General features: G+C 45.1%; 1 long non-coding RNA gene across 1 annotated transcript; it reads right to left on the minus strand.

Moving 5' to 3' along the window:
* Positions 1-635: 635 nt before the first annotated feature.
* On the minus strand, positions 636-13563 carry LOC121039904 (uncharacterized). The gene is made up of 3 exons (XR_005795045.1): positions 12844-13563; positions 12554-12768; positions 636-814 (listed from the first exon to the last, which is right to left on the minus strand). It is a non-coding gene; the product is annotated as an uncharacterized LOC121039904 (long non-coding RNA).
* Positions 13564-15058: the final 1495 nt, after the last annotated feature.

Raw genomic sequence — 15058 nt, forward strand, 5'->3', positions numbered from 1 at the left:
GATAGGAGAATCCTAGTTCTCTGGTGAAAGTTTTGAGAAGCTGAACTTCCCCTACACTGCTTTCTCTGAATATCTTATTACCTGAGGAAATGAACCCTACTTCTTTAAACTAATGTTTGTTGGATTTATATGAGCCTCAGTCAAATATATTTTGAAATGGTGAAGGATATATGGAAAAATTTTCAACACTCCACTTTTCCCATGAAAGAATTTACCAAGAAGGGTCTTAGATTAGAAGTCAGGATTTTAGTCCTGTATTTGCTATAAACTTGGACCCATAAGCTCTTAGATCCAACCATCCTGCAGAAAATGAACAAATCATTTTCTGTATCTGTGTCCTTATCTGTAAAATGAGAGTGTTGTGTCGTTTCTGACTTTGCTAAGATTACATGGAGTCTTCCCAGTCCTGCAGGAAGAAATAAATTGTGAAATCTTTTTTTTCTCAGTAACCCTGAGTCCCTTTCCACCAATGGCATTCTATATCTACCATTTCCCATCTAATCCAGCAGAGTTACACTACAAAATGGGCAGGAAGATTATGTAGGTATCAGAATCCTGTGTGATAAACCACCTCCCAAAACTTGGTGGCTTACCTGAAACAATAACTATTTATTATTCCTTGTGATCCTGTGGATTGGCCAGCAGGTCTGATGGTCTTGCCTAGACTCACTCAGGTAGCTGCATTCAACCTTTAAGACAGTGGAGGGTTCCTTTTAACCTGTTGGTGCTGGTTTTTGGCTGGGGCATCTTGATTCTCTCTTCTTGGCTTCTCTATCAGGGTAGCCTGGACTTCTTTACATGATGACTTGGGGTTCTAAGAGGATAAAATAAGAAGCTTTAAGATGTTTTAAGGCCTACTCAGAAGTTCCCAAATGTCACTTCTACCACATTCCATTCAGAAAACTTCTAAAGCCTTAGTCCACCATAGTATAAGAGTTATGTCCTTGATCTTGTGTTTTGCATCAGGTCCAGATATAGATGAGTTCCCTTGTGTATTGCTGAATCCATCGGGTGACTAATGATTAAGAACTGAAAATTAAAAAGGCAAGTTATCTACTACTTACACACCCCATTTACAATGTACCAATAAACAATAGAGAGGCAGAGAAAGGACAGTCCCAGTAGGCAGACATACCCAGACAAAAGGTGGAGGGCAGGATGTGTATGCTGGTTTCCAGAAACTCTGAAATCCAGTCACACATATGTTGCCTGTCCCCCCAGTTCGAGGAACCCATAATTTTCTTTAACTTGAGCCCAGTTTTGCTTCCTTGGAGTGGTCTCTTTATCCCTTAAAGTTCTTAGCTCTTGTCTCCGTCCTTTGCATTTTGGTTCTGTCCTTTGGATTATTGGCTCTGTGTTCTGAGATGTCCTTCCTTTTCTGGAAAGAATGGCCCATACTTTTAGTTGAGAAGCTTTTTAAATCTGTTTCCTGCATATAGAAAGTTAGAATGGGGGCAGAGGTCTCTTTTCATTCTGAACTGTCCTTTATTTTTGGAAGAATTGATACAGTTCCTCTAAAGGCTTCATGAGTTTTCTATGTATGAGATTATTGTCCAGTCCATTTGATAATGCCAGAGTTGACATTTCTTCTGAGGCAGGCCTGTCTCCATCTTGAGCTGTGAGTCATGGTACTGTGAATTCTTAGAAAGCCTTTAGTCATGCTGAAAGGGCCTATGATGCATGGTCTTAAATCTTCCTGAGTTCTTAACAAAGGGTTTAAAGGCCATGCTCTTGATTTGACCTTTTCTCCACAGCCATTCCTTACTTCAAAAGTCTGGCTGGCTGGAGATACTACCTTAAGCTCTCTACATTTTATCTAAATTCTCCTTGAAAACTGAAAGTGGTTCCTTATTTAGCTCATTTCTGTCTTCATGTACTTCATGCAGTTAAAGTTAAATGGCACTTTCTACACTCTGCCTGGAAATCTCTTCAGCTAGATCTACAAGTTCATTAACGTGATGGTCAGTATTTTGTATCAACTTGAGTAGGCCAAGTGGTGCCCAGATTAAACGTTATTTCTGGATACGTTTGTAAGGATGTTTCTGGATGAGATTAAAAATTAATTGGTGAATCCAGTAAAGCATATGGTCCTCCCCAGTATGGGCAGACCTCATCCAATCCATCGAGGGTCTGAATAGAACAAAAAGGTGGAGGGAGGAAGAATTCACCCCTTTTTGTTTTCTGTATGCCTGCATGAACTGCTACATCAACCTTCTGCCCTTGGACTGGGATTGATACCATTGGCTTCCCTGGTTCACAAGCCTGCAGCCTTGGACTAGAATTATACCATGGGCTTTCCTGGGTCTCCATCTTGCAGACAGTGAGTTGTCAGAGTTCTCAGCCTCCATAGTTGCATCAGCCAATTCCTTCTAATAAATCTCTTCAAATATAGGGGTATCTTTCCTTTGTTTATGTTTCTCTGGGAATACTTACTAATACAGTTAGGAATCATTTCTACATTCCACGGCACCATAGTACACAGTTTTGCCAAGCATTCTACTTGTACATAACATGAATCACCCATTTTTCAGCCTCTAGAAATTGGTACCTGGAATGGATAGTTACCATAACTAATGTTAAAACATATGACTGGCAAAGGCTGGAAGGATAGCAAGGAGATTGTTAGTAGAGGCTGGAAGAGAGGAAGGAAGTTAGCACTGGAGGCTGCCATCCCTGGGCATGTTGTATGTTGGCAGTGTAGAAGCAGGTAAGTGGTCCTTTAGTTCACATCTAAGAAATTGCATGCAAGGATTCTCATCCATATCTGGATCTGATTCAGATGATGATAGGGTTCTGAACTTCAAGCAGGTACTGTAATGGGATTAGGCCCTTTTGGGGGTCAGAGTTTTATGAGTACGTTCAAGGGATATGAATCATTGTTGTCAAAGGGTAGATTGTTTCTAAAGATGGCCACAAAAATCCTTCCACTGTGGATGGTTTCTTACTGTCTTGCAATGTGACTTTGCCATTTCTTTCATAAAGAGGTGGAATCTCTTTCCCCTCTCCTTGAATCTAAGCTGACCCTTTATCTTGCTTGGACCAATAGACTAAGGTGGAAGAGAACTTGCAGACTATGTCCTGCCTAAACCCCCTCTTGGGGGCATAAACTACCTTGAAAAGAAGTCTGACTATCCTTCTGAGAAAATAGTGTAGAGACAGGGGCCCTGCCTGCCAGCAGAGCTAACCACCAAGCAGGTGCATGAGGCCACCTCAAGTTGTCCAGCCCTCGTCGAGCTGCCCTAAGACTGTAGCCATGTGAATAACTCCAGCCAGCAGCTCAGGAAGCAGGATGCCCAGCTGAGTCCAGACAGCTTACAGCATCATGAGAAATATCAGATTGTTGTTGTTTCAATCCTTTGGGTTTTGGAGTAGTTTGTTATGCGGTGTTGGATCACTGACACAGGGGTGGAGGCCTTGTGTTCTGGATTTCAGAGTCTCTGCTCTCTCAGTGCTTGTGAAAGTAGCAGTTTTCTTTGCAAGACCCAAATTACCTGGAAGCCCAGAAATTATCTTTCTAAACCTTTCTGCTGGGACCCGGCAGGTGTTTAATAGCTCTCCCTGGAGTCCCCCAGCCCTCCCTTCCCAGCAGCCTGTTCCCCGTGGACTTGAGGGGTGTAGTGAGAGCAGTCACAACAGCTGGTGGGAACAGCTGCAAGACAGAAAGGCACTGGGGGTGTAATTACTTAGAAGTGAGCAGGGGTGTTGGGGGCCAGGGCTGCACCCACAAGCTGTACCTGGGAGGGACAGGTGGCCATGGGGAGGCCTCTCCCCACTTAGGGAATTCACCAGCATTTAGGTACTTCCCATTCCTTAAGTAAACCCCATGCTTTCCTGTCTCCATACTTGCCTGATGCGGTTCCTCTACCTGGAATGCTCCATCCCTCTTGTCTACCAGAGGGAATCCTACTTCATTTTAAAGACTCACTCACACATCTTCTCTGTGATGCTTTTTTTAACCTGGCTGGGCAGAGTCAATAGATCCTTGCTCTGCTCCCACTGTGCAATGCTATTAGCTCTTACTGTAGTCTGACTTATCTGTTGGGTGCTTGACTAGTTAGGCTTACATTTAACTGAGCATGACAGAAAGCTCCAAAGTAAGTATATTAAGCAGATAGAGCTCCCCCACTCATATAGGAAGCCTGGAGGTAGTGGGACCCAGGGCTGGTAGCTATCCATCCCTCCCCATGCCCCCATCAAGGCCTAGACTTGTTGGTTTTTGTGCTCTCCTGTGCGATACGTTTCACCCAAAGTTTACCTCAAGGTCAAAGGTAGCTACTGAAGGTCCAGCATTCACTTCCATATTCCAGCCAGCTGGAAGGAGGAAGAGCATATCCTTTCCCTTTCAGCATATTCTTTAAAATTTGCACACATCTCTTCTGCTTATGCCTTTGGCTCAAGCTTGAGATGAGGCTGAGAAATATGGTCTTTAATCCCAGCTAAAACCTAAGTTGCACTTCTAAGAAAAAGGGAGATGATTAATACCAGGGGTCAATTAGTGGTGTTTAAGTACTATCTGTCTTTTTCATTAGGATGACCTTTTGAGACTAGGAAATATATCCCATTCATCCATGTTTTCTCCATATTGATCAACTCTGTGCCTGGTGTATGATGGATGTTCAATGAACAATGACATAGAAAATTGACTTGCTGATTAGAAGCCAATACCCCTGGGAGGGGTAGTATAATTCATTATTAATAACTCCGTAGAAATTTGTCTCTGATCTCCAAGTCCTGGCTTCCTACTTTCTTTTCTGTACTTCTGTATTTCTCTATGACTTTTACCTGTCTATTTTCTCTTGCCTCTGGGTTTCTAGATCCTGAAACCATTACCAAATCTTCTTACATATTCTCCCGTGGGCTGCCCAGAAGAGCTATAGACTGGAAGGTGCGTGTTGCTTTCATCAGGTGAGGAGGTGTTGAGGGTATGTGTGTATCTGAAGTGGAGGTCAGGAAACCTGGGTTATAGTTTCAGTTTGTCCACCGGGTAAATCTGTTACTCTGGTAAACCATGCTTACCATCTTTGTCTTTTTCTTCTGTAAAATGATAAAGATATATATTATCTTCATCCTAGAGCTTCAGAATATACACAGCCAAATAAAGACCATGCATATTTTACCTGTATGTGTATGCATATATGTGTGTGTAAATTTATTATATATGTATATATTTTTTATTTTATATATGTATTTAAACACATACACATATATATAAAAATAGAGTTGCAAGATGTTATTATATGTAAATGTGTAATAAGCAAATAACAACTAAAAAGATTCTTTGTATCCTCCTCCCCTGCAATTGGTTTTCAAAATACATACTCCAAAATAGAGGTAGGAGGGGGCCTGATCTCTACCTTCTTCCTCTGCCCTCAGTGTTTCCTCCTGAGTGCTGTGGCTCAGAACCCAGAAGCCCTTCTCAGTCCTGAAGCATGACTGACAGTCATTTCCATAGATGGGCCTGGAATGACAGGGTGATGGATGTTGCTGTCACTCTACTGAGATGGGGAAATGTTTTCTCTGGTTGGCCGTGGAAGTCTCCCTGCCATAGATTTTCTAGGGGTTCAGAAGTTTGACAAATGTGGACCAAAGGTGGCCTGCAGGGCCCTAGGGCTGGGACTGGCTTAGTTATCCACCTTTGGGGTATTTTCAAGGACTGTTTGGCCCTTAAAGAATTTACTATGTCATAAAAGTTTGGAGAAGGGAAGAGGAAAATAAATGAGGAAGGAGGTCTGAAGCCCATGCAGGCAAGTTGATGGACTGAGCAGGCTTTCTGTGACCTCTTTGCCCACTGCCCTCCTTTGCCTGGGGGATGTGGTAGAGTGGACGAGAAAGGGATCCTTCTAGAAAGCCAGTGAATATCAAGAATGGTCTTGTGAGACCCCAGCCCAGGATTTCCTGCAGGCACAGCAGCTATGACTCTGCCAGATTCTCCATCTATGTTTGTAGAGAAGCCAGTGGGAATGAGGGGAAGCAAGGATCCTGTGGTGAGATGAGGGCGGGGTAAAGTTAGTGCCTGGCTGAGGGGGCCACAGCATCCTGGACATTGCTAGAGGTGAACTGCAGGCTTGTCTGAGAGAGTCCCAGCAGTCAAAACAAAGAGGAAAACAACACAAATGAGAAGACCCACCATGTTCACATTCAAGGTCAGAATCCTACTCTCATCCTACATGATTAGGAGAACACAGTTTTTCTGCCACAAAATGGGTCCTTTTGAGGGGTTAAGTTTGACATCTTTAAACTCACTGCTATTATGCATAGGGCATAGTATGCCCTCCTGTTTCATCCCTCTAAGGGCAGGATAACAAAGCATTATTCCAATAAAAAAATAATGCAGAGAACAAAGCCACATAAGTTTTAAAAAAATGTTAATGTTCATCTAGTTTTAAGAGAGAGAGAGTGTCAGTGGGGAAGGGGCAGACAAAGAGGGTGACACAGAATCTGAAGCAGGCTCCAGGCTTTGAGCAGTCAGCACAGACCCCGATGCAGGGCTTGAACCCAGGAACCATGAGATCATGACCTAAACTGAAGTCAGACACAACCAACTGAGCCACCCAGGCACCCCACAAAGCCACATAATTTAAACCAGGAGCAATCATAGCCCTTCATGGCTCTCCCCTTTCCCCAAACTTCTTTGCTTGGGTCTTTCCCCGTTGTTAGTTCCTACAAATTCATATTGGGCCTTTAAGGCTAAAAAGAACCAAGAAATATTCCTGATCTAGAAAGTGAGACCAAAATGAGGGAATCGGTCTTCTTAGGAGCTCTGCAAGAGGGAAAATATAAGCCTCCAAAGAAATCCATTTCTGTGATGTGAAGGGGTTGCACTGCTGAGGGAGGGAGCTCTGTGAGTTGAAGTCCTTTGTTTTCCTGCCCTCCACTGCACTATGCTGCATTTGGCTGCCTCCTCTGTCTTCATGTGGGATAAGAACTGGGTAGAGGCCCTGGATATAGACTAGGGAGAAGTTGCTCCCTAAAATACTCATGGGGAAGTATTTCTAGCCCCTGGGGCAGGAAACTCTGGGCTGCAAAGAACAGATACTGATTCTAAACCCTAGTCCCTCTGAGGGGTGGCAGGAATGTAGCCTGAACATGCTGCTGGAGCAGATGTGGTCACTGGAACATCCTTGAAATGTAAAATTGTGAGTGTAAGGGGAGCTTGGGGACCAGTGGGCTCCATTGAGAGGAGTTAATTACATGGCCAGTTGCACTAGATGAAACAAGGAGACCAGGCTGCATAAACTGCTCCCAGGCAACACTGACTGCTAATGCCCCTCCCTCCCTGGCTATGCTCAGTTCTGGCAGGGGCAGCCACGGGATGGTGAGGTCATAGCCAGGGCTCTGGAGAAGCAAAGGTCTAGCAGACAGCTCCTTGAGGTTCAAGCAAATGCTAGGGCAGAACCAGGAGCTTTAAAAAGGCAGACTTAGCAGGATGCGATAACTGTACTAGAGGGGGACAGAAAGAAAAAAAAAGGGGAGGGAAAAGAGGATTAAAAGGAAAGAGAAAGAGGAGCAGAAACATCAGGGGACACATGCAAGTGCAGCTAACAGAGAAAGACAAAGATACCTGGGAAGAAGGAAGAAATCAGGAGTAAACTTGGCAAGAATCCACCTGTTTTGGAAAGGGAACCTAAATGTGTGATAGAGAAAAATCCTGTAATGTTCATGGCTCTGCCATTTAACCTCTAAAGAAAAAGCAGTGGTGGGAAGCCCAGAGACCCTCTGTTTCCTGAACTGGTTTGGTCACGGTGGTTGCAGCCTCGGGGTGGCAGGCAGGTCTCAGGCCAGGGGCTGTGGCAGCTGCATGCCTCCTGAGTCTCTCCTGCAGAGGAGCAGCTCCTGCAGAGGAGAAATCCTGGGTGGGGACTCAGGACACAAATATACTCAGAGACTAGGCAAATCATTTACCTCCCTGTGCCTCAGCTTCCCCACCAGTAAAATAGGAACTACTCCCTTACTCATATCCTTACATTTCTGCAAAGACCAAATGAGACCCTTGTCTTCATCCATCCAATCCATCCATCCATCCATCCATCCATCCATCCATCCATCCACTTATCTATTGCATGAAACCTTATTGAAAACTCATTTGTACCAGGCACTGGGCTGAATGGTAGGGCTACAGGGTGACTAAGACAGAGTCCTTGTTCCCTAGAAACTCATTCTCATGGTAAGCCACATATATGGACAGATCCTAAAGCTCAGCGGGATAATTGCCTAAGGCATTGCCCTTATCTATGCTGGGATAAAGGCCAGCGTCCTCTGCATGGCTTATAAGTGTTTGATGACCTGGTCTAGCATCAGCATCTAGCCTCTTTCACTTGGCCCCACGTTCCTGCTTACACAGATAGGTAGGCTCATATCTTTCACTGTGGTTTGTGTTGTTTTCTAAACATGAAATGTCAATTTTCTTCCTACTCGTTGTACTTATTCTGACTTCCAGACTTGGTTCATTAATCTTCTCCTCCAGAGAGACTCCTCCCCACTCACCTCACCAGGCTAGGCTAGATGCCTGTTATCTTATTCAGAAATTATCTTTTGTCATGACTTTTTCTTCCATTACTATAGATGCAGAGGGAACAGGGGTATTGATCCATCTTAACTCATGCTTACATATACTATAGTACTATAGTACTCTACATATTCTAACATATAGTAGAGGAAGTCTTTAATGAAAGCTTATTAAACTGAACTTAGCCGCTCTGACACCACAGGGGAAAGACAGAGTGAGGAGTCAGAGAAGCCACCCATGAACTGGGTCTTGATGTATGTGTAGGAGTTCAAGGGGGGAAATAATGGAGAGAAGAATGTCCCATATAGGAAAACATATGCAAAGGCCAGGGGTATGAGACCAGGTGCCTTGGTCAGGGGATGTGAGTTGTAGGAGCTGAAAGAGGGGTAGCTGCTGAATTACCACAGCTGAATTACCTGTGGTAATTCATTTTGTGTGTCAACTTGACTGGGCCACAGGGTGCCCAGCTGTTATTCGGTCATTCTGGGTGTGTCTGGGTGTTTCTGGATGAGATTAATGCTTGAATCGGTAGCCTGGGGAAAGTAGATGGCCCTCTCTAATTTGGCTGAGCCCCATACAATTAGTTGAAAGCCTGACTAGAACACAGGGGCTGGCCTCCAGTGAGCATGGAGAACTCCTCCTACTTGAATGCTCTGAGCTGGGACACCAGCCTTTTTCTGCCCTTGGACTTGAACTAAAACACTGGCTCTCCTTGAATCTCTAGGCTGCTGGCTTTTAGATTGGAACTTACACCTTCAGCTCTCCTGGTTCTCAAGACTTTGACCTTGGAATAGAACTACACTTTTGGCTCTCCTGGGTCTCCAACTTAATGGCTGCAAATATTGGGACTTCGCAGCCTCCAGAATCATATGAGCCAATTCCTTGTGATGAATCTCTTGCTCCCCACACACTCATGCACATATGCACAAATGGCACACACATCTTGCTGGCCCAGTTTCTCTGGAGAACCCTAACTAGTACAAAGGGGATGTCCCATAAGGCTTGTAGGCACATTAGGTGATACAGAAGCACAGAGGGTATTAAGTTTGGGAGGACATGATGAGTCCTATACTTCTGCATCACAGGAACCAGTGCAGGAGGTCTGGGGAGGGACCTTCATCAGCTGCTCTGACCCCCAGGCCTTCTTCTCTGTCCCAGGGACTACTGCTTTGGGCCTGCCTTACCCCTGAGCCTGAAATGCTGCCTCCTGCCACCTGGGGTGGTCCAGGCCATCCCTGTCTTCTGTGGGGTGCCCTGGCCTTACTTAGTTGTAGGTAGTCCCTGGAGAGCCCTTAAAGGGATGGGCCTGTAACCATGGTATGGAGTCACTCTGGCAGAAGTTAGAAGCTCTAACCTTCATGCCTTGGTCTTCACAATGTTTTCATGCTTCCTCTGTTTTTCTTGGCTGTTTTTCTATGCTAGCTGGTAAAACCTTTTCAAATACTCCAATTGTCTCAGTTGTTCAAGGAGGAACCGAAGTCATAATTGGTACCGATGTTTGAACTAGTGCTTTAAAGACAGGTAACAGCTCCTTGAGGCCAGTGACAGGGCAGCAGCAGGCCAGGGGATGCAAGATCCCCAAGGAGGGGGATACTATGGAGGACGATACCAGAGCCATTTGCTCCAACTTGTTTTACCCACCTGGAGGCTGTCCTAGCTGAGACAAAACCTTGGGAAGTGCTGTTTTATCTGAGTAAAGAGTGTCTTTTATAGCCTGTCACTTGGCAAAGCCATATTCCTGGCAGGAAGAAACACTCCTTTTCCTTAGACTTGGTGGAGTTGCCCCTAGGTTTGAATTTTGGAACTCCTGCTGCATGGTTGTACCCTGAGGTCATCTCCTGTGGGTCACCGAACCTCATTTTCTTCATTTGTGAAAAAGAATTGTGCTGACTTCACAGGCTGGTGGTGAGGATTGTTTAATGAGGAATATGTGTGAAGGCACTTGCCACAAGGGGAATGCTGCATGATATCATCTTCCTTCCTCCCTATCCTTCCAAATCTGGAGAAAAGCTCTCTAGATAAAGCGATCCGCCCTTTCCTCTGGATTCCCTTAAGAATTCTTTTATTTCTCTTTTATTTCTCTATTTCATTTATTCTGGAAATGTTTGCTTCCTTCTCCATAATGGAATCTGAGCTAATGGCTGCAGTATTGCAGGCCTGGGGTCCCTGCTAAGCCTGCAGCCAATGAAAGCCAGTGGGAATAGACTGAGCAGTCAAACTCATTTTTAGGATGTAGTTTAGTACTTGAACATCTAGGACCAGACTCCTGCTGAGGCATAACTACGAATCTGGAAATTCCTCTTCTACTTCTGTTCACAAATGTAAGAGCCCCCTAGAGAGGCCAGGGAATGGTGCAGGGGGAGAGGAGAGATATTCAGGTTCAGACCTTGTGGGTGGGAAGTTTTGCCTTCTCTCTGTCTCCTGTGACACATGATTGTTGAATATTGACTATTCAATCCAACTCGAATTTGTGCTATCCATCCATCCATCCATCCATCCATCCATCCATCCCTATGCTTATTCAGAGATGAACACCATGATTCCAGTTCTGGTACTCAGACTGTGGAGGAAGAAGCTGCTCAGTGTGGTAAATTGTGTGATAGAGGCATTTGCTGTACAGGAATTATCAGAGCACAGAGTAGGATTCTCAGAAAAGGTGCCCTCTGACCTGGGTCTTTAAGGACAAGCAGGAATTTCTCAACACAATAAAGGATTGCATTGGGGTGAGGAGAGAGTCCCTGAAACAGAGAGATGATCTGGTGCAAAGCTTGGAGGCATGAGAAATTCTGGCATGTTCAAAGGACTGGAACTAGTTCAGACTGGCTGGAAGGTAGAGCCAGAGAAGGGACTGCACGTATGAGAGCAGTGTGGGTATAAGGATGTGTGCATATTTGGGTGGGGACATGTAGGCCTGGGGTGCTGGTTTGGGAGCATAGTGCCTGAGAGGGTAGGATTTGAGGCTGGAGAAATAGAGTCCAGATGATGACAGGGTAGTTCAACTTTGTTCTGTGAGTAATGGGGAGCTGCTGGAAGATTTTAAGCAGGAAAGTGATGACGTCACATTTCTTTATTGATTATTATTTTGTGTCCAGTAATGTGGGTATTCAAAGAGGTATAATAGGGATCTTTCATGATTTTATGGAGCTTAAGGTTTGATTGAAACAACATGTACACTCAATGCCCTTCTCCCATTTCCTCTCTGGGTTTGTCTACTCATTTGCAATATGAGCATCTTGGCTAGGTTTCCTCAAGCCATGAACCCCAGCCCATGGACCTGAGGCAATAATGCCTGCTGGACTTGTCCTGTGCTTTCCCAGAGTATAGACCTGGGTCCCCATCCCTTGTCACTGGTTAGAGGTCTGCTGTGAAGACAGACACCTCCCCAAACCCTAACCGAAGGGCCCCTGGCTTCTATTGCACCCACATATCAGTTAACCAGAAATGATTGCCTAAACTACCCAAACCCAGGTGTGCAGATACACCTAAGAAGTCACATTCAGTCCTCACTGTTTTTTGTATGCCCCAGGATAAATCATGGCCTCCTTCTCCCTTGGGGAGCTTTCTAGAGCCCAGCATACTTCCTGTTTGAATCATCCCTTCTCTCCAGCACATAATCTGTCACACACCAGGCTAGGTGGTTTCCAGCATACCACTGAACCTCTGGGTAAAGCCAAATGAGAGAAAACAAAGGTATGAGGATTGTTGCAAACCATTAGGTGAACAAGAGCCACAGGGTGGAGGAATTTAGAGATGGGGGAGAGTGGTGGCTAGGTACAGAGATGACTCCCTTCCCTTAGACTTCCATCTAAGACCTTCCCCAGTCCTTGCCTCTGCATTTGCATTCTTCCTGCCTGGCTTCCAGAAGAAGCGTGGCCCACCTGCATACCTCTGCCAGTGCTTTGTTCCTCCCACACCTCTGCCTGTGCTGGGCCCTGGCTCACTCCTGCCCTTGCTTCCAGGTTCCCCTCTGACAGTGCCTCCTGGGGGGAGGCGAGGGACCTGGGCCAGGGGTTTCCTCCCAGCAGCCCCAGCTGCCACACCACTCACCTGTTCCATGTCTGAATCTCTCACTTTGGTTGGGTCGGCTCCTTCAGAGTGTAAACACTTCTTATTCATGTTGCCCCTCTGGTGCATGACAGAGTCAGTGCTTTGTGACTGGTGGGATCAAGTGAATGGAAAGAGGTTCATTTTCTGAGGGTTGAGAGTATATCAGGTATCTTGAGTCACTTCCTTTGTGAAAGGGCAGAGAGAACCCAGTCCACCTGAAGCAAGATTATACAGTGAATAAAGTTTGTCTTCAGCGATGGCCCCAAAGCCCCTATTTTGGTGGTCTTTACCTTTTCTTCATCTATCCTGGCTTCTATGTATGGCTTTAAGGTGTGTCAAGATAACTTGTCAAGTTATCTTTCCAGACACTGTAATTTATAAACACTCACATGGGAAAAGTTCTTGCTTAACACAAGGGGGTGAATTATGGGTCATAGATCTCCAGGATTATGAGATCATCTCATAGCATGTCCCCCTGCCCACAGCAGGCTGGTCAGGGCAGACAGTGGGTGCCCGGTGTGCAGGGACACCTGTGAGCTCTCTGGCGACAGGCACTGATATATCTCAGCACCTGCCTCAGGGCTATGCACAGGTTAGATAGGTACAAGGCAAGCCATAAAGTTTCTTGAGTGAATTAATGGAGATTCCATTATTTAATGAATGAATGCAGAATCCTCTACTCCCTCCTGTATTTTAACTGTAGCCAAAATTGAGTTATTTTTTTCTCTCAAAAATGTAAACCCCTGAGATTCTTAGCATTCTTGAATGATATTTTCCTTCTGGTATTGGAAAAAAGGTGATCCATCCAGATATTTAGAGAGGCACTCATAGTTCTTGTTGGAAACTCCATATGGGATAAATGATGCTAATTTATGCATATTTACAGGCAACTAACTTCATACCCTAGTGAGCTACATAGCCTTGTAAGTTCAAAGTTAACCTTCCAACAATAGGAGCAGAATTTTAATTGAAAAAGGTAAAGCAGGCATCTGGCAGATGTAGTTTGTTTAGGGGGGTATTCTATTAAGGAGTCACTGAAATGGCTCTGTAGCTGTTGTAACAGATTCTTATTGAAATGAGATTTCACTTTTTTTAATAAAGAGAAAATCGCCTGTGTTTGCAATGTTTTTCAACAAACTGAGATTTCTTTTTTTTTAAATCATAATTGATTTATTTTATAATGCAATATTGTCTAACATTCACAGACTCATTTGAATAAATTATTCATCAGCTTGTGTGTGTGTGTGAGACCTACCAGACACGTGTGCTGGAGCTCCGTGGGCTCCCTTCTAGCCACCGAGGTACAGGAAACCTTAGCACAGCCACAACGAACATTAATCAAAAGCCAGAGCAGGTTGTTCTTAACTAAAGCCAGAGGACTAGGTTATTAATAAAGACACTTGATGGATCCCATTTCTAATGGGGGATGGGAAGGGCGGAGTCAGGAGGTGGTGCCCACTAATGTACCTGTCCTGTGTTATTATCCTAAGGTGAACTTCCTTGCAATCAGTTACACTGTGAAAGTAGGCACATCAAGTACATACAGAAAGGATAGCATATTTATTTATTTCTTTACATTGATGAAATAATTTCTCTGGGTGTCTTTTTGTCCATTTGGGTAAAATACCATAGCCTGGGTAGCTTAAACGATGGCAATATATTGCTCACATTCTGAAGGTGGGAAGTCCAAGATCAAGGCACTAGCTGATTTCAAAGGTCTAATCCCATTATGAGCACTCCACCCTCTGACCTACTCACCACTCAAAGGCCCTACCTCCTGATACCAGCACATTGTTGGTCAGAGCTTCAACATATGGGTTTTGGGACGACACAGACATTCAGACCACAGCACCCGGTCTCACTTTTATGATTCAGAATGTAGAGTGAAAGCTGATCACAGATTTGGGAGGCCGGTGAAAAGCACAAGGGTCTGAGAGTAAAAGGTGCTATGAATACTGCCCCCACAAAGCTGAGGTCAGGAAGGGCTCTCTGGGGTCACGTTGTCTGCCCCCTGCTTCCCGTGCTTTTCCTAACGTCACCAGGTGAGTGTGAGCCCAGGCAACTCCTCACCCGGGAGTGAGCTGCGTGGCCCTCCCTGGCCCGAGCATTTGTAGGCCCAGTGTTCTCTGGCTGCTGGCCTGGGGCCTGGAGGTCTGAGAGGGCAGCCTGGGAAAGGGCTTGGTGTGACTCTGGGTCTTGCCCTCACACCGGAGGGCCTTTCAAGGAGGCTGTGACTTCTGCTGTATTCCGGGTGGGCAGGGATGTGCCTTCTCTCCTTCCCACTGAAGAGAAGGTTGAAAAGCCTTGAAGGACTCTCTGGCAGAGTCCCTTCTCCAGAACATCTGCCAATCACTAGAACAATCCCCAGATCAGTATATCCCCCACAGGGCTCTTTTATTATTTTTAAAAATATTAAGAGAACTAATTAAATATAGAGGTGTGCTCCGGCCCTAATCTGTGGCTTCTCATCTTTCCTCTCCTCCCTCCTTCTCCTGCTGGGCCCCA

Source organism: Herpailurus yagouaroundi, unplaced genomic scaffold, assembly GCF_014898765.1.
Source record: "Herpailurus yagouaroundi ecotype Mexico unplaced genomic scaffold, PumYag 181, whole genome shotgun sequence".
Lineage (NCBI taxonomy): Eukaryota > Metazoa > Chordata > Mammalia > Carnivora > Felidae > Herpailurus > Herpailurus yagouaroundi.